At 42.1% G+C, this 22652-nt stretch overlaps 1 long non-coding RNA gene across 1 annotated transcript in view; it reads right to left on the bottom strand.

Moving 5' to 3' along the window:
• Positions 1-4801: 4801 nt before the first annotated feature.
• The window catches only part of LOC142826695 (uncharacterized), a 53945-nt gene continuing 36094 nt past the window's right edge, over positions 4802-22652 (bottom strand). Inside the window, exon 3 of the long non-coding RNA XR_012900898.2 lies at positions 4802-5504. This is a non-coding gene — a long non-coding RNA (uncharacterized LOC142826695). The remainder of the gene's footprint in view (positions 5505-22652) is intronic.

Here is a 22652-nt window from a genome sequence, read left to right as displayed (position 1 = left end):
GCCTCCCAGCAAACTCCACAACTGGGAATCAACAGTGGAGACATAAACCCAGCTGAGGGATCCTGCCTTCAGGTCCCTAGAGGCTAGCTCTCAGGGGGAACCCTGCATGCAGGCCTGGGGCTTACTAGCTCCCACACACTCAGTCCTCCCCTTTTCCTGGCTGGCTCCAGACTCCCCTCAACAATGGTCTCTCCTTCCCCCTGGGAGGGGCATCTCACTCCCTGTGGGTTGCCGGGCAGACTCTGGCCCTGGTAGGGAGGGGGAGCCAAGGCAAACTCAGAGTGCCTCTCCCTGAGCTGCCAGCAGACAAAGCCCCGGGAATCCAAGCAATCTCCTTGGGGGTTACAAGAGTAACTACTCAGGTCACCACATTAACACATGTTACTAGTGCATATAGAACACGACTCAAATAACTTCTTGATGTAGACTCCATCACCAGTCTTAAGCCTTCTTTTCAGATCACCACCATGGTTGCAGTGAAGCAATTTTCCAAAAATGGGAGTCGTCAGGTTTCCTTGAACTCTTTCTGGTTTGGGGACTTGGGGTGGCACTGAAATTGCTTGGATCACTCTGATCAATGATCTTTTCCTGGCAAATGACAGAGCTAAAAAAGGGCCATGCAGAGCCTTTGACAGAGCTAAAAGAATCCTCAGACCAATGGATGGTGTGAACATGACTGTGGTTCCAGCCATGGTTAGAAAGAATTGCATGTCTGTGGCTCCATTCTTTTGTCTCTGAAAACTCATTGGGAGGGGAGAGGAGTTTCCAAAGCAAAGAGCAATAAGATGCCTAACTCCTATCGAATATCTCCCCAGGTAATGAGCAGTGTTGGTGAGTAATGTCTGCACCTTTCCCTTTCACAAGCATTGGAGGAATAGTTAAATTTCCACAGGGATTTTTCCTATCTAAAAAGCAGCAAAGAGGGTGAGTACAATGATATTTAAACCTGAAAATGTAACAGCAACAGGCAGAACCAAATCTGTGTCTCCTAGACCTTCATACATGAGCCTCTATTGCTTGAGCTAAAAGCCTCTCAGCTATGGCTGCAGGGGAAACTCATTCTCTCTCTCTCTGTAAGGGGTCTAAGTGACATGGAACAGTGAAATACACCCAGTGGGTGTGTGGGTTACATGCTTCCCCTAGCTGAGGAAGTGCATCCCTAGCCTCAGAGACCCACTTGAACAGGCCTCCACTTGTAATGCTGATAGTTGGAACTGAACGTGGGACTTCTGGATCTTCATGCATGAGTCTCCACCAGCTAGAGCTCTTCTTTGGTTGTAGAGGAAATTCATTCTCTCGCTGTAAGGGTGCATCTACACTGCACCGTTATTTTGAGAACTAGCGTTATTTCAAAATAATGTGAGCGTCTACACAGCCATTCCGTTATTTCAAAATAATTTTTAAATAACGGATGGCTTATTCCGAAATCTGTAAACCTCATTCTACAAGGAATAACACCTATTCTGAGATAGCTATTTTGAAATAAGGCGTGTGTAGATGCTCCACTGTTGCTATTTCAAAATAGCCCCTCACCAGGGCCATTCTAAGCTATTGCTTCCTGTGGCTCTAAATCAAGATAGCATGTCTACATTAGGGAAGCCTGCCTCGGACTAATTGTGAGGTTTCTCTGCACTGTACACGTGCTATTTCATAATAATTATTCTGTGCAGTATAGATGTACCCTTTGTGGTCTAAGAGCCACTATATGGGACAGTGAACCACACATCCTGTAAGTATGTAGGTTACACAAAGACTTTCTGAGGTGGGGGGAAATTAGAATTTGGAACTTTATTGTGTAAGTGCCTCTTTTGAAGGCCATACTTATGGGAAGGAATGTGCGTCAGAGTGGCACATCAGGGTGGCACATCAGCTAGTACTTCATTCAGATCATCTTATTGATAGTTCAGTGAGTGTTAGAAGTACATTTGCAGATAGCAATTATCTTCAAACATATGCACCCTAATGATACTATCAGAATCTGATTCATCTTTTTCAGGAGCTCATGTCCTTTCCTTATCTGTTACAAAGGATAGCGAGCCAACCAATGGAAGAAAAATTGAGCAACAATGTACCCAAGTTCAAACCAGAGTTCTTGACCCTGCTTAGATCCAACTATTGTTTTTTAAACAATTTTTAAGAGAGCTTATTTTCTGTTTACTCAACCTTGGGTCTCTTTTCAGCCAAGTTGGAGGACAGGGGCAGAGGAGATCCTGCCTGGGTACGGGGCTGGACTTGACCTCCTGAGGTCTCTTCCAGCTCTATGATTCTATGAGATGTAAAGATAGCAATGTGTTCACTACTATTTCAAATCAACATCAAGATTTTTCCTCAAAACACTCCTTTACTTTCAAACCTCAATGCAATCATGGATGAAAAACAACCACCATTTCATTTTATTTTTCTCCTTTTTGCATATTTTTCTGTTAGCTGTCTGCACTTTTAAAAAATATGACTTTAGCCATATGTAATGGAAACATGAGAACAGTTTTGAAATAGCAGGCACTAGGGCTGTGTAATAAAAGCACAGTGCCAATGATTCAGCGTTTATGGTGGTATAATGTTATTTGTGGAAATAGCAGCCTCTGAAACCTGCATTATTGGAAATATTAACGGGAAATATTGTCAGACATTTCTATAAGATCAATGTAATGTTCTTCCATTGTACTTTCATGACAGTAGGAAGGTCTCCTCCATTGTCATCATCTTCTCCCAAATATTTCTTCAACAACTCTAATAAAAACAAAGTTAGAACAATCTAACTTTCTGAAAAGGAGCAAAGTATTGAATATTATTTTCTGTCTATGATTTGTATACAGCTGTTCAAAGAGAGGAAGAGAACTGTGTTTCAGTATATGCTGAACTTCAATCTTTGCAGTTCTATCCAAGACAACAAAAGACTATTAGTATCTCCGCTAACTACTTTGGGCATGTCTACACTGGGGGGTTATTTCAAAATAACTCCCCTAATTTCAAAATAACAAAGCGAGTGTCCACATTACCAAGCCTATTACAGTAAAACTCCAATAGTCCAGCACCCAATTGTCCAGCACTCCCAATAGTCCGGCATCAAAATTGCAAGTGCTTCTGACAGAACCGGGACGGAACCGGGACGGAACCCGGAACCGCTCAGGTCAGCCGCTCTCACGTGGGTTACAGCAGGGAGGGGAGGTATTTGGTTCTCTCTGGAGAAGGAAAGGGGAGGGGAGGGCTGGGGGACTGGGTTACGCACAGCATCCCAGCCAGCTCTTTGAAAAGCCGGCCGCTCAGTGCACGTGCCCCAGCGCCTGGAGGGAGACGTGCAGCTGCTCCAGGACCTGAGCATAAGGTTGCAGGGGCAGTGGGATCAGGTTACAGCAGGGAGGGGAGGTGTTTGGCTCCAGGGGAGAGGTAGGAGAAGGAGAGGGGGATTGGGTTGTGCACAACATTCCAGCCAGCTCATTGGAAAGCCGGCTGCTCAGCGCACGTGCCCCAGTACCTGGAGGGAGACGCATGGCTGTACCGGTGGCTCTGGGACCCGAGCATAAGGTGGAGGGGGAAGGGGATTGTGATGGACCAGGCCGGGTCTGGGCACAGCTGCGGGCATCTGCTCAGGGCAAATTCTTCAAATTCGGGACTCTCTCTAGCCCCCAGACTGGAGACCTTCCCAAATAGGCCACAAACCAGTCCCACATAGCACTTCAGCTGCTTGCCTGAAGCCTCACGAGCAAAACCCCTCTGACACCTCAGCAATATCCATGCCCCAGATGGCCCCGGGCCTCATACACAGGTGGGGGGGTCTTAGAACCCAATCCCACCTACCCCGAACAACTTCTGTCTGGTTCCAAGAAACCAGCCACAGATCCCAGGCCAATTTACTCTCTGGATCTTACCCCAAACCACGCTGAGCCAGTCCTTTAGAATCTACAATCTAAAGGTTTATTACTACAAGAAAGAAAAGCATGAGAGTAAGGCTGTTAAAAGAATCATACATTACATGCATCAAATCTTCCAGTTCTCGATGCAGGCTCTAGCAGAGATGTTATAGCCGCTGGCTTTAAAGTCCTTGTTGCACATCCTATGTCAGGATGGGTCCCCAGTTCTTTCTGGCTCGTGATTCCCTGCGAGGCCACATCTGGGGTCAGAAGCAGATCTGAAGACCAAGATGGAGTCAGCCACATGGCATATTTATACTTCCTTCCTGGTCTCTTCTTGGCTGCAGCAGGTCACCTGGCCCGTGGCCTATCCCTGTGTTCCCTGCTGGTAGCCCCTAGGTATGAGTCACCATTCTTGAGGTGTGTCCTTGGCCTATAGAGGGCTATTGTTCCAGACCTTTGCTCATTAGCATGTCCATAGGCTGAGGTGCTTTGCCCATAGTTCAACCACATATAGAGAAACATTTGGTATCCACACAAAGTACATGCTTATAACTTCACACACAGACATTATACAATTACATTAATAGCATATATGGAATCAGAAGAAAGCAAGCTTCTATTTGACACCTCACATGGCCCCCTTTGTGCCACTTTTGGGGCCAATTGCCCCCTCTCCCCATGAGTGCTGCAGTGATCTGGCTGCTTCCCTAAAGTTCAGTAACGTGACAGGGATTGGGTTGGGAGTATGCAGCACCTCCTGATACTCCGGCATATCTGATAATCCAGTACCACCTAGGTCCCAAAGGTGCCGGATTATCAGAAATCTACTGTATTTCAAAATAATAGGCTTGTTATTTCAAAATAATAACTTCTGCTTCTGAAGAGGAATAAGCTGATTTTGAAATAATTATTTCAGGAGTTATTATTTTGAAATAACTTATTTCTAAATAACCTAGTAGTGTAGACATTGCTTTTCAGTTCACACCTCAAAACTTTCCAGTAGTTCAACCACTAAATTTCACATGCATGTTAAATGGTAGTCCAGTGTGGCTTGTTAAACACATTATAGCCCCCAAAGAGTCCCTTAAAATATGGACCTTATATGAATTCTAGCATTGCTGTGAAATAGGGAATTTTCCATACTGCCATCAAAACTCCTCTTTCCAAATCACCAATACGTGGGGTGGCTGATCATTTAAGAAAAAAAATTGTAGTTATGTTTTAATGATCAACAGGAATTTTCTCTCAACTTTATCCAACTAGATCCTTTTATTTTCTTCACATCTGTTTCTACTTGATAGATATAAACTTAATAATTAGTCCATTTTTACCCAGAGCAACAATAAGATACAATAGTGTACACTTTAAGTATAGCTGGTTTAAATTCAAAATTACTCTTCCTACTTCTTTGTTTCTATTCCCAGGACAAGATTGGTCACAGCAATACTAGAATTCATATAAGGTCAGATCTTGATATCTACACTCAGTTTTCACTCAGACAGCTCCCCATTAAAAATCCAATGGAGTCTTTGCCCTAGTCTCACAGATGTTGTTTGTTTTCCTCTTGCTGCTTTACAGAGATGGGTTTGAGATGTTAAGTTTGGATCCAGAGCGAAAATTCCCCAAAGTTCTGAGGTGTTTGGACCCATCCTGAATTAAGACAGAGAATTACCACAATATTAGTCTTCTCTTTTTGGTGCTTCCACATAACATTAGACGCTACCAAGCATGTCCCCTTGGTGGTAGATGGAGGAATGTTCCCATGTGCATAGCTCTGAATAATAGACGTAAGGGTGTTCATGGGTCTGGTAACCAATATTTTCTCTAAGGGTACATCTACACAGCAGTGTTAATAATTGACATTATTCCAAAATAATATAGTCCGTGTCTATACTATAAGCAGTTATTTTGACATAATGTCAAAATAATATCAAGCTCCTTCCTGCAACTGCTATAACCCTTATTTTATGAGGAGTGAGACTTCCCTTTCTCGGACTTCCTGGGGTATGTCTACAAACTAGGGTGGTTAATGTAGTCAATCAAAGTTGCAAATGAAGCCCGGGATTTAAATATCCCGGGCTTCATTTGCATCTTGCCGGGCGCCGCCATTTTTAAATCCCTGGTAGTTCGGACTCTGTGCCCGTGGCTACACGCGGCATGGAGTAGGTAGTTCGAATTAGGCTTTCCACGAGGAGTAACGGTAGTTCGAATTAGAAAGCCTAGTTCGAACTAGGGTGGTAGTGTAGACATATCCCGGCTGTGTAGACAGGGCCAAAAACTGAAATAAGCTATTTTTGACTTAAGCTATGCAGTTGACATAGCTCAAGTTGCATAGCTTATTTCAGCTTTAGCCCTGCTGTGTAGACGTGCCCTAATCTTCCCATTCATGTGTAAAATAATGTTTTGTGTGTGCTAAGGCATGTACAAAACCTAGCTGTGGGCGCTATACTAATCAGCTGGGCAGCATTTGAATGTATCCTGAGCATCTGCACAAGCACACAACTTATGGGAAACACTGCTGATAACCCAAATAGAGAAAGAAGCCAAATCCATCAACATGACATTAAGAAGCCTGAATAAACCAGCATAAAACGAAAACAAGTGGTGGAAGCTGGTAGATGTGCTATGTGGCTGATGGTGCAGGAGGATAAAGAAAAAGAACATGTACCACAAGTCATTCAAGCCTTCAGTCACGGCAGAGTGTGTATTGCCAAGCAAACTGAGAAATACAACTAGCATAATTTTTTCTTACTTTTAGCAGCAAGGGTATTGTTATGTGTTATGAGTTAAACAGATGCCACATAGAGGTATTGTTAATTAGACTTTAAGGTTACCTAATTGGGGGAGATTCCCCATGGATATTGAGGGAGAGGATTGGAGAAATAGAGCTTTAGAAGATAGATGGGTTTTAAGAAAAGAAAAAAAAATTGAACTAATTACTCCCCAGTGCTTCCTGGGGTTCTAAGTCGAGGAAACATATCCACATTAATGGAGCCTGCCTGAGACTAATTTTGAGGCTTCCTCATAGTGGGGACACGCTATTTCAATTTTGTAAAATCAGGAGTTAAGTTGAATTTAATTAATTTGAAATAGTTTCCTAGTGTAGACATGGCCTTACACAGGAATAATTTATACTGGCATAAACATATTTAATCTACTATAACTGTTTCTACCATAAGGAGGAGTGCTTATTTAACTTTACCTATATAGTTTCTAGTGTAGAGAGGCACTAAATAAAGATAGAGAGGGGGCTCCCTGAACCCTTCTCTTTCTCCCAGAATTTTTCTCCATGTGTTAATCTTTGCCCTTGTAAAATAACAATCAGGACATTTTTTAGCATAATTGAAATGAAGACGACAGAAGATACTATGACAAAAATGCCCTGAGTGCCCACGCAAGCAACAGGCTGAATCGTTTCAAGGAATCAATAGAACATTCTCTTCTCCCTCCAATTGGTGTGTGGTTTCCTAGATGCTGCCTAGCGTTTAAGCAAAGCTTTCCCCTCATTTAATGAGCTTTTCATTTGGATTTCACAATATATCATCATTGTGGTCGCAGCGGGTCAGCCTGCCAACAGAATTTCTCACATATCATTTACATTTACCAGGTTGTCCTTTCATGCCAAGAACATCAATCCCACAAGTGGGGAAAGGGCTTCTACAGAATGGTCTTGATGTTGAAGCTATTCCTTCATTATGGAACAGCTAGGAATTGCATTTTAAAAGACAGGTAGTTAAAATGCCTAAACAATGCCTATTGCAATATATTGATGACTCATTGGTTGGTTATACTGTGCTCTCCTGCCAGCTCCCTGAATACCAGAAGAAAGGCAAAGGATGTTTCAGAACTTTCTGTAAATATTAGAACTATATGGAAACTTTTGTTGCACAATAAGCCTTCATATGCAGCACATTTGTTCCCAGTTTTTTTTTTGTTTGTTTGTTTGCCACGTTACCTCCTGTCCTGTTGCCTTCACTCACATGATGAGTGTGCTGTCAGTAGAATAGTCGTCAGGGTAAGGATTGCAGGGCAGGGCCTGAATATAGCACCAGTATGGCTTCCATTTTACTTCTGACAGTGGACACCCTGATTTTATCTTTACAGAAATCTGCTAAAACTGTCAAGATGTTTTTCAGCTGTGAGTATTCTAGCAAAGTCTTGTCAATGCACACTAAACAGTGCTATTTAAAGTACCTGAAAATGATATTTTAATCACTTTAAAGTACCTTGACTATTAATGGGATGGTTGTGAAGTATTTTATTTTAATATCAGATCAGAATGCACAACAAACACCATCTATCTATGCAACTTTAGGGATTTTTGACTCTTCTGGTCTTTCGAAGTTCAAGCTCTTCACTGGTGAAAATTCAGAATAATTCCATTCAGGTCAGTGTGGAACTTGACCTGTAGCCAATATGAAGTCAATGCAGTTACAACTGAGTATAGCTGCTGAAAGTGAATGATCAGAATCAAGCTATATTTCATTTAAGGAAGACAGACATTTAAAATAGACACTTATTCACTCATGGACCAGGGAGGGAAATAGAGAACTACAATTTCTATGGAAAATGGAAATCTACAATGGAAATCTGTTACCATTCAAAAAAAAATTATTTTTTTCCTTTTTGTTCTGCAATCTAGGGGGGAAAAAAACATATGCTCAGGATGAAAATGGGCACTGACTGAAAATCTGGGGATTGCTGTAGTTTAAATTAACCCAATTGTCTTCACATTAAGTCTGAAACTGCTCCAAAAAGGATCATGGTATGGTGATTATATAACAGCCTGAAAGATGTGTCCACTCAAAAAAACGTATCCTTGCAATCACAGCCATCAACAGCCCTACTTTCCTTTCAGAGTGAAACTTTTGTTATCCGGCAGTCTGTTAACCAGAAAACTTTGTTAACTGGCATTGCCCCAGCCACATTATTGTCACATCTTCAGGCACACAGGCCTGGCTTGGTTTACCATGATTGGCTTAACAATATTTTATTTAAGACATACTAATCATCTTTAACTACAAATAGAAATGTGAGCCCAACTGCCTCACACTACAAAACTACCAATATTAAAAACTTGAGTTTTACTATTATTGTCCATTGGTTTTTCCTAGGTTGATGGGACCCTCAGAACCAGAATTTTTAGATAACCAGAACGCCCTAATCCCCGAGCATGCCGGATAACACAGGTTTTGCTGTATTGCATATTACTGTGCAAGCAAACAACTTGGCTGCTATTTGTTTTCTTCATACATAGCAACAAACATGTACAGCAACCTTCAATAGTCTTTGTAAAAAGAATGGCAACCAACATGCTAGCTTGAGAGTCTGTCAGCATCTTTGTTCATAAATATCAGTAACAGATCTGCTTATTTTACAGCATGGTGACTTGCCTTCTAAGAAATCACACCAAAAAAAATACCCATAATTTTGTTATTTTTTTTAACACTCGAAGCCAACACGTCTGTGAGGCATTTGTTTGGCTTTCCTCTTATGTAACAACTGGAGAGTAAGATGGGCACTCAGCAGTTATTCTGCAATCTTGCAGCCAGTAACACATCTGCTCGACAGGCTGTGACTTTTTAAAGCATAATTAAATAACAATAAACCAACACTAAAGCTATGAAGAATCTAATGCAAACTGACTAAAAGCACTAAGACATTCAAAGCAAGTCACCCCCTTGCTTGGTCCTTATCCCATCCATTTGTACCCTATCTATTGTGTGTCCTTCACCCCTCTTGCTGTGGGTAACTTACATAGCCTGTGTTGGAACCAGTTGGTTTGGGGGCAACTTCAGTCAGCATTGCTGGAAATAAACAGTTTCATATTTCTAGATCAAAATCCACTGTGATGGTGTTAGAGATGAGGGCTTATCTGATGAGTGCTACTTATTGACTGTGGCTAACTTTCACAGGTAGCCACAGTGCCACATGAGAAGCTGCATGTCCTAATGGAAAGGTCACAAGACTGGAACTTAAGAGACCTGGCTCTGCTGTATGACCTTGAGCAAATTATTTTTCTGTCCCATGATTAATCAGTCTTCTCTATTTAGCCTGTAAGATTTCAGGCTTTCATATAATGTACATACAGTGCCTAGCATAAGGGTGGTCCAACCTCAGCAGGTGCCACCATAACAATGAATAATTATAACTAATGAGTAAGATAGCCATTTGCTATTAGGTTTTTTCAGGAAACTTTGTTTTTCTAATATTTTCAAGTGTACATTACAATATTGAAAACTGTTACTTTCTACTTGAAAATTATTGGTTTTCAGTTTCAGAAGACTAAAAAAGTTTTATTTTAGTTGCTGAAGACCAAAAATAACCCAATATTTGGCTGCTGAGTTTTTTGAAGAAAACTTAAAAATTGTGACAAAATTGAAAAACCTCCTCTTTTGCTCATTCATGAAAACTAGATTCATTTTCCAACCCTTTCTAAATAATAGGCTATCCACAATTCTTATTCAGTTGCAGTGATCATGACTTGACATTAGTGAAAATACTGCACTTGGGAAGGTGAAGCCTCCAGCTGCTCTATGGAAGAACAAATAGATCTCAGTAATTTTAAAGTCAAAGTGATAGGAAATTTTTCCATCCAGCGGAGACAAAGATGTGACTAACCACCAATGGAAACATAACAGACTTCCTTCAAGGATAAGGATTTCTAATGCATCCAACATCAATATTTCATGGAACTAAAAACAAAGCTGTAAATTGATCATGTAAAAACAAATCTCCCCCTCCCCCCCGACGCACTGCATGTAACAGGAAACCAAATAATAACAAACAAGCGAACAGGAAGCTGGCACAGAATGAGGTGTTGACGGTATGAGGCTACTTATCGGCATCCAGTGCAGACAGAATTTTAAATATTTTTAGCTTTTTAAAAACAAAAACGAATGCAACTGGACAGTATTTTTTCAGACTCCTCTGGTTTTGTTTACTGCCCTACTGATATTTTAGAAGGCACATTATGTGACTGCTACAAAATAAAAAGTACACACTTTAAATTAAAAAAAAAATCGGCAGCAGAGATGGAACTATCTTTGGGTATGTCTACACTACCACCCTAGTTCGAACTAGGGTGGTAACGTAGGCAACCGGAGTTGCAAATGAAGCCCTGGGATTTGAATTTCCCGGGCTTCATTTGCATCTCGCCGGGCGCTGCCATTTTTAAATGTCCGCTAGTGCGGACTCCGTGCCGTGCGGCTACACGCGGCACGGACTAGGTAGTTCGGACTAGGCTTCCTATTCCGAACTACCGTTACTCCTCGTTTCACGTGTAGCCGCGTGGCACGGAGTCCGAACTAATGGACATTTAAAAATGGCGGCGCCCGGCGAGATGCAAATGAAGCCTGGGAAATTCAAATCCCGGACTTCATTTGCAATTCCGGTTGCCTACATTACCACCCTGGTTCGAACTAGGGTGGTAGTGTAGACATACCCTTAGATATAGAGTAAAAGACTGGTTTGATTGAGCACTCTTCCTCCTTTCCCTTCTGTGAAGAGGCGTAAATACAGTAAGAACAACTTTCTCTATACTTAGCTTGTGGAACTCACTGCCACAAGAAATACAAAATTCAGCAAGTTTGAAAAGAAAGTATTGAACATTATATGGATTATGAGAACATCCAAAGTTAAGGATTGATTTAAAACAGAAAAAGGGGCTATGGAAGGAATGTGTCAGGGACTAAGCTAATCTCTAACAGAGACTGGGAGGAAACTCTTTAGAGACAGGTTACCCCATAACTCTACTTCAGGTTTCTTGCTACTTCCTCTGATGTATCTGGTACTAAACAACATTGATTATGCAGGGAACATTCTGGTACAGACCAGAAGAAGGAGGGGTTACCCTCCAGGATTTGTAGTATGAGTAGAAATGGAGAAAGTATCAGGTTTCAGGAAGGACCTAGTTCAGCGTGATATCTGGGTCTGAGTTACAGAAGCTGGGGCCATGCTATTGCCAGGCCCACAAGGCTCTTTGTACATGACACTGACTGCTCAGTAAAGATCTTTCCTACAGCCCTGACAAATTTTGGTGCCGCTTACTCTAATGAAAAGAGCTGACCTATGCAAGTCTGTGTCCCAGTACAAGCTGTAGGGGTCACTGAAACATGGGCCACCTTAGCTTGCGCTATGGGCCACAGCAAGTCCTGGCTGTTCCTAAATAGAAAAGATTCTTGCCACTTTCCTATGGTGGTACCTGCCCAAGTATAAGAATCAACCTGGCCCTATGAGTGTGATGATGTAGTGTGTCCTGCAGGAGAGTAGCAAGTTTAAAGGTGTCACTTAAATTTAACCCTTTACAGCACAGTCCTCATCCTGTTTGGGAACTCTCTCAATACAAATACTAAACATTCATGGTATTCAAAAAATTATTACAAAGCCCTGGAAGTTTTTCACCAATTTGTGATTTCATACAGATGTTAATGGACATCTTCAGGCCAATAAAGGATGTCTCTTCTTCTTTTCCCCGCTTCCCCACCCCTCTTCAACTGCTTATAGATTATCTGTACCACTTCTTAGGAAAATACAAACCTTTACATTGGTTCTTGTTATTCCAAGGAGCCTGTGCTTCAAAATTTTCTCCTCCCCCTTCAAGTGAATAGCCATGCATGATTTTTGCAGTTACATGCAAATCAAACTGAAGCTATTTGCCCTGCATTCTTTAACACAGAAGTGATTGTTTACCTTACCATGAACTAATTAAAGTTTGACTTCCCAGAAAACAAGACTTTCAAGTTGCGAAAAGCTTCAAGATTTTAGAATTTGTTTTTTGTGCCAATGTGGAACCACAACAACAAACAACAACAACAAAAGAGAGAGAGGGCACCCAAAATAACCAATAGCCCAGTGGCTAGAGCACATATTGGGATGCGAAACCAAATGTATGTTCCTGATGTGAATCTGGCTGACCAGAGCTGGGACAGAGGTTTCCCACATCAATTGTGCACCAGTGGGCTATTAGCAATTCTAGGATCTCACTCTCATTTTGGTGAGAAATTTCATCCTTGACATAAAAAGTGTTTGATCGGAAATATTTCAAATTCAAATAATCAGCATTTCTCAACCTTAAAAAAAAAATGTGGCATCAAAAAATTCCTGACCAGCTTTAATTACATTGTTTCACTTCTGTACTTGGCCATACAATGTGGCTACTGGCAAAGACTTGCTGCTAACCACTACATTCTAAACAAGACACAGCATTCTAAAATATGTACACAAGTATTTGGTCTATTCTGTGTAGTAAACGTTCACCCAAAGAGAGCAGTTTTCTCAGCTGTATGGCCATTCTGTTGTCTCCTGCTTTGTCTGTGCGCCTGGTTCCCAAAGAATGTCTGGGTAAGGTGTGCTGGCTTCAAATTGGCTTTTAATTCAAATAGTGTTTGTGGATGTGATCTTCTTTCACACTTCTTGGGTTTTAGCTAGAGTTCCTTGACAGTCCTGCTTCCTTCATATACATAGGCTAGAGAAAGTACACTAGGTAGACTAAATCAATGTTTCTCAAATGTGGCCAACAGTGGCTTTTCTTGTGACCAAAAGAGCTTCTGGGATGGAGTGAGGAGACAAAGCAGTGGCCTCTCCCCTCCATGTTGTTCCTGGATGTGCTGCTTTGGTGCTGGTTGTTAGGGCGTCCAGTAAGGGTCAGCATCTTGTGCTACCACTGGAGAAATGTGGGGCACAATGATCCACCATCCCAGGGCAGTGGGGCTCACCACCACCAATGGCCCTATGCTGCCTCCCTCACTTCCTCCATCCAGTTCTTACTTTGTGTCCGAGTTCAGCTCCCGGCATCTAAGGGCATGGACTAAACTTAAAATAAGCTACACAACTTGAGCTACGCTAATTGCGTGGCTGAAGTCGAAATAGCGCCAAAAGCTGAAATAAGCGATCTATACAGCACTTATTTTGATAAAGAGCCCTCTTCTCCCAACTTCCCTTACTCCTCGTACAATGAGGGTTACAGGAGTCAGAGTAAGGAGTCCTCCAGCTCGACATTATGTTGAAATAACTGCTTGCGTGTAGATGTAGACTGTGTTATTTCAGAATAATGCCAGTTATTCCAAAATCATGCTGCTGTGCAGACATAGCCTAATAGTGCAGGCTACACAGCAGATTGATTAGCAAGTCTGCTGTGAAAAGTGGTATTTGTATGTTAGTTAATATCACTTTTCACAGCCTCCCAGGTAGCTAGCAAATTTGTGGAAACGTCTGGGCTAGTAAGTCTGTTTGAAAAATGATATTAACAAAACATACAAACATCTGTTTTCACAGCAGACTCCCTAGCTAGCAATATATAAAGACAATGATTTGAATGTGTCTATGCCCATATTTGTTTTTCCTAAAGTTAATTGTTTAGGAAAGTGTTAGAATGGACACCCAAAATGAGGTCATGAGAACCTTGGACTAACTAAGCCTTGGCACTAAGTCATGTTCTGAATATTTCTTGAGGAAATTGATCATTGCCTTATGAGGAGTCAATTTTATTTTGTCTAGTTGTCTTCCCAGTGGCATTTCCATTCTCTTACACAGTGCTCCAAGCCAGAACTATGTATGCATTGTGGGCTCATTTGTGGCTTTGCCAGGAGCCCGGAGCAAGGGGCAATGAGCTGTTGTGTGGTCTCAGGAGCATCCTGGGAAGAAGTTTGGGACTAAGAGATATCACAAGACACCATCCTAATTGCTGTCTCCCTATTGCAGTGGGTTATTTGGGCCTACAGATTTACTCTAATTGTAAGCTCTATTCTAAGAAGTATATGAACATTCATCAAATGTTAGAATAATCTCTTAACAAATGCTAACAAAGTTAGTCCATGCTAATATAATTCAAGGACTATGTTCAAATCATGCTTAGTAAAAGAAGCTGTAGAACTGGAAATTAAGGAACCAAAATTGGTGAGTCCAGAAAGTACAGAGGGGGAGGAAGAACAGAAAGCTGCAGCACCAATCAGCTACTGAATTGAGCTTCACATCATGGCTGTCACCCCTAACATCTCCCGAGACCCCAGGCCTTTGCCTTTCTAACCCCGGGTATGTCTACACTACCCTCCTAGTTCGAATTAGGAGGGTAATGTAGGCATACCGCACTTGCAAATGAAGCCCGGGATTTGAATTTCCCGGGCTTCATTTGCATAAGCGGGGAGCCGCCATTTTTAAATCCCCGCTGCTTCGAACCCCGTGCAGCGCGGCTACACGGGGCTCGAACTAGGTAGTTCAGACTAGGTTCCTATTCCGAACTACCGTTACTCCTCGTGAAATGAGGTGTACCGGTAGTTCGGAATAGGCACCCTAGTCCGAACTACCTAGTTCGAGCCCCATGTAGCCGCGCTGCACGGGGTTCGAAGCAGCGGGGATTTAAAAATGGCGGCTCCCCGCTTATGCAAATGAAGCCCGGGAAATTCAAATCCCGGGCTTCATTTGCACGTTCGGTATGCATACATTACCCTGCTAGTTCGAACTAGCGGGGTAGTGTAGACATACCCCCTGAGAGATGTTGTCATGATCATGAGAAATGGCCAGCATCCTGGGAACTAAGAGGTTAACTATACCTAACTCAGGTAGAGTTGGCCAATAGGAATGCAAGTAGGAATTTCAAACTGGGACAAAGGAATTTTTGTTTTTCCCTCTTCTTTTTCCGTGGTCAGTTCCCTCCAGCTACCGAAGGAGACAGACATGTCTCTCTCTCCAAGAAACAATTCTTCATTCATCTGTAAGTGGGGTAAAGTTTAGATAAATCCCTTCGGTTTTATTGTTTTATGGTTTGGGAAATGGGGTCTGATGTCTGTGTACTTTTAAAAATCCTGGGTTTTCAAAATAACCCCACCTGTGCCACCATGTCATGGCTCCTTCCCCTCTCTGGCACGAAAAATGCAGAAGTGGGGGCCAGCAAAAGTATCCCAAAACTTTGTCTACCAGGCTTTGATATAAAACTTCCCCCCAAAATCTTAACCTAGATTTTGGGGATAAAAACTCTGCTGCCACCACCGAAGTATTGATACAAAAATCAGGGGAGAGATCACTTGGAAATCTCACCCCTAAAGTACAAACCAGGACACAATCATTAACCAATACCAGGTTAATAAAAAGGAAAGAGAAAGAACTTTTATTATCACCACAATGTTCCTGTTGCAAGCATAATGACTAGATGGAAAAGTAATACTCATGGAGAAATTCCACCATGGGTCTAGAACTTAGTTACAAAGGGAAGCCAAAATATTTTTAAGAGTACACAGACATCAGATCCCATTTCCCAAACCATAAAACAACACCATCAAACAGATTTAGCTAAACTTTACCCTACTTACAGAAGAGTGAAGAATTGTTTCTTGGAGAGAGGGACATGTCTATCTCCTTCAGTAGCTGGAGGGAACTGCCCAGGGAAAAACAAAAATTCCTTTGTCCCAGGTTGAAATTCCTACCTACATTCCTATTGGCCAACTCTGGTTCAAATCCCGGGCTTCATTTGCAACTCTGGTTGACTACATTACCACCCTAGCGCGAACTAGCGCATGTAGGCATACCCTAATTTGCTTGTGATTAAGATAGATGAGAGGTTTCGAACCCTCAGGTCTTGGGAACTAGGAAGACTTGGCACAGAGCAGGGATCACCAGTTGTAAACTGTAGTCAGTGCACCCTATATAAACTGTGCAGCATGATTCACATGTGAGCTCCATGCACACTGTACAGTTGGACATTACAGCATATTAATACAGAAAAAGTGGCTTTGTTGTATAATTCTATTACTTTGGCTACGTCTAGACTACAGGCCTTTTTTTGGAAGAACCTTTTCCGGAAGAGATCTTCTGAAAATACTTCTTCTGAAAGAGAACGCCTATACTACCGAAGTACATCGAAAAAGTGATCTGCTTTTTTGAAAGATAGCGTCCACACTTAATGGACTTTATCTTGCATTTAAGCTGTGATTACTATGGACAGAGTGGCCACCAGGGCACCTGTGGTTTTTTCTCTTCTTTCAAAAGAACTCCCTCTTCTCTGTCCACACACGCCTTTTCGCGAAAGAGCTCTTTCAGAAAAAGGCATTTTCCTCGTAGAAAGAGATTTTCCAATGTTGGAAAAAAACACTCTGTTCTTTCAATTTTTTCGAAAGAACATGATTGCAGTGTGGACATAAGTGCTTTTGGGAAAATGGCAATTTTTCTGAAAAAACTCTGTAGTGTAGACATAGCTTTTCTATACTGTCCCACTGTTGTAATTTTAATGCATAGAGCTTACTGCCTATGGATAATTGTATTAAAGTGTGCATCAATTATTTAGAAGAATATTCCTTTGCAGGAAAATATTCACAATAAGGCTTCCTTACAGGTTTGTTACTTTTGCAACATTTTATTTGACATGCCCCAATTCATAGGAGACATGCCTTTTATATAAATGTGGGTGTCTTCAGCTACTCTGTCCATGAATTGCTGTCAAGTTTCTTGACAGACATTATGCTTTTCTTGGGTGATCTTCTACTGTATGACCCATGATTGTGTTTCCCATAAGAATTTTCTCACGAGAGTCAGCACCAGTGTTCCCTATAAGCTGAGCACTTGGCCACCCAAGAGAGATTCAAAAACCGCCCAGCTAATTAGCTGAGTGCCCTCAACTGACAGCATGTGTTTCTATTGGTGGTGCACATCTGCACATACCTCAGTGCACATACAAGATTTATTCCACACACAGATGTAAAAAATTAGAGGGAATACTGGTCAGCACATTGTTTTAACACAGATAATAACCTGATCATAAACTGTGTTTAACGTTTATATGCTTGAACTGAGTTTTATTAAATAGCGTTAATACTCTGATTTTTAATCATCATCACTGCAGAGAATGTGTTGACTTGGCTTTTACAGAGAGCTAGCATTATGACCTGGGAGAAGGGAAAAAGGGGGTGTAGACTGCAGAGGGCTTGGGTGTAACTGAGGGCAGGCAAATGGGGTGCAGGGTCTGGGAGGGTATTTGGATGCATGAAAGGTTTCTGGCCTGGGGGAGGGGTATAGTCTGGGAGGGAGTTGTAACCTGGGGCACATGGTGCAAAGGGTTTGGATGGCGATCTGGGGGAGGGAGTTGGGGTGCAGGAGGAGTTGTAGTGCCAAAGGCAGGCTCGGTCTGGGAGGCGCTTACCTAAGTGTCTCCTGGCCAGGAGTCCTGCAGCACTCCCAAGGCAGGCTGGGCTCCTTGCTTGCTACAGCCCCAGACCTCTTGAAATTGCAGGCTGCTCCCTCCATGTGGCTCTAGGCTCCGGGAGGGGCAGAGGCTTACACTGCCTCCATCCCCCAGACCAATCTCTCAGCTCCTATTGGCTGATTGTTTCCAACCAATAGGAGATGAGAGACTGGCTGGGGTCAGTTCCAATTCACCAGTTGTTTACAGCTAATAAGAGCTGAGGATTGGGCTGTGGGTGGGGAGATCACACAAAGCCTCCCCCTTCTCGCAGAACAGAGTCACATTGACTGTGTTTTAAACGACGGCAGCTGTGTGCCTGAGGGTCCTGGCAGGGTGGTCCATGGGCTAGATCCAGCTCCAGGGACAAATTTTGCCACACCCTGGTTTAGACAGTGTTTCTGTTAAAGTGCTACAAGGATACAGTGCAGTGCTACAGCTGTGCCCCCAAAGTATTTCTAGTCTAGGCATAGCCAAATACAGAAATGAATCTTAGCGCTAGGCTCATCTTTTGAAGGTGTTATGCAAGTTCCCTTTGAGGCCAAATATCGACAGATCAGATCTATCGTCATCACTTTGTAATATGGCGTTTTTGGTTTTTACTATTATTCTGTGAGTTCAGTTGAGAGCATATCAACTGATTTTGTCCACGTTGTTGTTTTTGCAGCATTTGATGCATTGGATGAGGTATGCCCCATGTTGGGGTAAGCACGTGTGGGACTATGAATCTTGAAAGATGTGTTGTAGGAGACTTGATCATCATCTCAGTGAAGATATGTCTGTAAGTTTTGCATCGGTTGAAGATGGTCAGTAAAAGATATTGCCTCAGCTTGTCTGTTCTGGGACCAACAGAGCTACAACAATACTTCAAATAGAATATTCGATAAATGCTAACTATTATGCTAACTATAAGTGGCCTGGCCCGCCCCTTCTACCAACTACCCCCACCAGAACCACCCCTATGGCCACCAGCCTGCACATCCCCACCCCAGCCCTGGGCTACCCGAGAACCTCCAGCATAGAGCACTGGGTAGTGCAGGCCCCAATCCCGGAACCCCACGGATGCTGGACAAGCACTTGCTCCTGCCACCTGGAGTCCCTGGCCACAGGTGAGCTCCAACTACCATCCCAGGGCCCGTACCAGAGGAGAAGAGCCACAGAGCACTAGTAAACAAGAGGGAGTCTGGGTTCAAAGCATAAGCAGGGTCATGCAGGGCTGTTTGGGGAAGCCTAGCCTTACCTGGCCTTTCCTACACACCACTCATACTACATATCATAATTCCAGTTTATTAATGTTTAGCATTGTGTGCAAGCATTTCAGAATACTTGACTCTGGCAAATTTCAGTAATAGCTTCATTTAAGAAAAAAATAAATGAATGGCACAAAGTTTACTTCAGATTTGCCCTCTAAGCAGATTCATAATTGCAACAATAATGTATTTGCAACTTGACAGAGGGAGTTACTATCACAGAGCAAGCAAGATAAATGATCTGCTTTACACAGCTCTCTTATCAGCATGCCTCTGACCCCCACAACTTGAGCAGGTGGGAATGAGAGACCTTGATTGGGATACTCACCAAAGCTGTGTGGCACCTGATGTCAAGTGCTCAGGTCTCCCACAGTTCAGGTGAGTGTCCTAACTCTGGCCTATAGTGTAAAAGAAGGACATGTGCATGCAGGAGAATGAAGTAAAGTGCAATGAAGAGAAAGCCAGAGAAAGCTGCCTGGATGAAAATGAAACTGTATCTGATGAGTGATGAATGTTAAGTTTATATTTCATAACAGAGCTAGTACTTACATAAACTGTCAACAAAACTAGAAAGATTTAAAGCAACTTGACTTGATTCCAAGCAGATGATGGATGAAATGAAAAGATCCTTTCAGAATTGCTGAAACAAATGCTGACCATGAAATTACTTTAATAAACACAAATCTTACTGCTGCTTACAAAGCAAGTGCTATAGTGGTTACATAGGTTTGAGTTCCTAACAGAACAACGGGGAAGACTTGTCTGTACTTACAGGAGGATCAACAGTCTGGTGATCGATCTTCTAGGGCTTGATTTTGTGGGTCTAGTAAAGACTCGGTAAATTGAATGCGGAGGACACCCCCGGTACTTCCCTCAGTTGTGAGGAGTAAGGGAAGTTAATGGGAGACTTTCTCCCATCAACCTTTCTGCGAGCCCACCCCAGAAAATTGATATAAGGTACATCAACTCCATCTATGCAATTGTTGTAGTTGGAATTGCACATCTTACAATGATTTTCTTTGCCAGTGTAGACCTGGTCAGAGGCTTTTTAAACTACATGCAAATAAAAATTTGGAGATCAGGATCAGAATCTGGGGAAAGCATGGGCCATTATAGTAGGGATAGGGGAGAAACAAGAGGGGACATAGGGGGAAATCAAATCAGCATTTTAAATGTCTACATACTAATGTGAAAAGTATGGGAAATAAGCAGGAAGAACTAGAAATGCTGGTGTATAAATACAACTATGACTACTGACACCAAAGATTTGGTGGGAATAATAAACATGACTTGTATATTGGTATAGAAGTATACAACTTACTCCAGAAGGATAGGCAGGGAAAAAGGGGAGGTGGTGTTGCCAGGTATATCAAAGATGTGTACACTTGGACTGATGTTGAAATGGAAATAGGAGGCAGATTAGTAGAAAGTTTCTGACTAATGATAAAAAGGGCAAACAAGGATATTATGGTAACATTTTACTACAGACCACCTACCTAGGAAGAAGAAATGGATATGGCTTTTTTTTAAAAAATGACAAAATCTTCCAAAATACAGGACTTGGCAATGATTGAGGATTTCAGCTACCCAGATGTCTGTTGGGAAAATAGCACAGTAGGGCACAGATTATCCAAAAAGTTCCTGGAGTGTACTGGAAACATACATATTTTTTAATTTCAGAAGGTGGACAAAACTATTAGGGGAGAGGCTATGCTTGATTTGATTTTGACAAATAGGGAGTAACTGGTTGAGAATTTGAAAGTGCATAGCAGCTTGGATAAAAGTTATCATGAATGGATAGAATTCATGAGTCTAAGCAATGGCTTAATCAGGAGATCTTCAATGATCTGAAACTCAGAAAAGGAGTCCCACAAAAAGTAGAAGTTAGGTCATTTTACAAAGGGTGAATATAAGCAAACACCACAAGTGTATGTAGGAGCAAAAGTACAAAGGTCAAGGCACAAAATGAGATTAAACTAGCTAGAGATATGAGGGATAACAAATATATTAGAAGCAAGAAAACGACCAAGTACAGGATAGGGCTGTTACTCAATGAGGGAGTGAAAACCACAATTGAAAATGTGGAAATGGCAGAAGTGCTAAACAATTTTTTTGTTTCAGTTTTCACCAGAAAGTTTAGTAGTGAATACAAGTGAAAATGAAAGCCCGAGGAAATACATTTTGGAATACTCAAGGACCAGTCAGGTCCCAAGAGTGCTGGACCAGGGAGGTCCAACCTGTAGTGTGCATCCTTCACACATTGAGGAAAGGTGGGCTGGCTAATGAGCTCACTCTGGCCAGGCTTTGGACAAGTGCAAGATGATACAATTCTGGGGTGCAAGGCTGAAGAGCTAGAGGAAGTTGATTGAAGCCTCCCTATTGATGGTTTACAAGTGGCTGGGAGATCATTCATGTAACTCAGTTGGGTGTTTCCTTGCCTATGGATATCCATGGAAGTGCAGTGTCTGCCTGTAGTTTGACACAGCATCACATAGTGGGAAAGATGCCCCAGGTTGGTGGCACAGAGGACTCAGCCACCCCACAGTCCAGGTCGCACACTGGGGACCCCATCACAGTGATAAGTAACAGTCGGTATAGGTTTGTCAAGAATTAATTGAATAATATCCAACAACCTACTAGCTTCCATTGACAGTATAACAAGCCTCATGGATAGGGAGAAAAGCCTCATGTATAGGGAGGAAAATTTTAATAAGGTTTTTAATACCGTCTCACAGGTCCTCCTCAAAAACAAACTAAGGAAGTATAACCTCGATGGAATTACTATAAGGTGGTTGGAAAATTATTCCCAGGGAATAATAATTTATGATTCACAAGCTTTACAACAAACAGTTTGGTAGCACCTTAGGGTACGTCTAAACTACATGGCTCCGTCGATGGAGCCATGTAGTCTAAACATACTCTTAGAGACTAACAAAACATGTAGATCAGCGTTTCTTAAACTTTTTAAGACCGAGAAACACCAAACAATTTTTTTAAGAGGAACACCAAGGATTTTTTGCCACAGAACACAGTTTAAGAAACACTGATGTAGATGGTATCATGAGCTTTCATAGTCACAACCCACTTCTTCACAAAACCTCATGATACCATCTACAAGTTTTGTTACTTTGATGGTTCACAGTCAAACTGGAAGGGCATATTGAGTAGGGTCCCATAGGGATCAGTCTCGGATCTGGTCTTGTTCAATAGTTTAGGTAGAGGCATAGAGAGTAAATTGATAAAGTTTGCAGCCAATACCAAGCTGGGAGGGCTTGCAAGTGCTTTGTATGACGGGATCAAAATTGAAAATGATCTGGACAAACTAGAGAAATGATTTGAAGTAAATAGGATGAAATTCAAAAGGGACAAAGGCAAAGGACT

The sequence above is a fragment of the Pelodiscus sinensis genome, chromosome 2, assembly GCF_052426305.1.
Source record: "Pelodiscus sinensis isolate ZL-2025 chromosome 2, ASM5242630v1, whole genome shotgun sequence".
NCBI lineage: Eukaryota > Metazoa > Chordata > Testudines > Trionychidae > Pelodiscus > Pelodiscus sinensis.
This window is presented reverse-complemented; position numbering and strand designations above follow the sequence as displayed.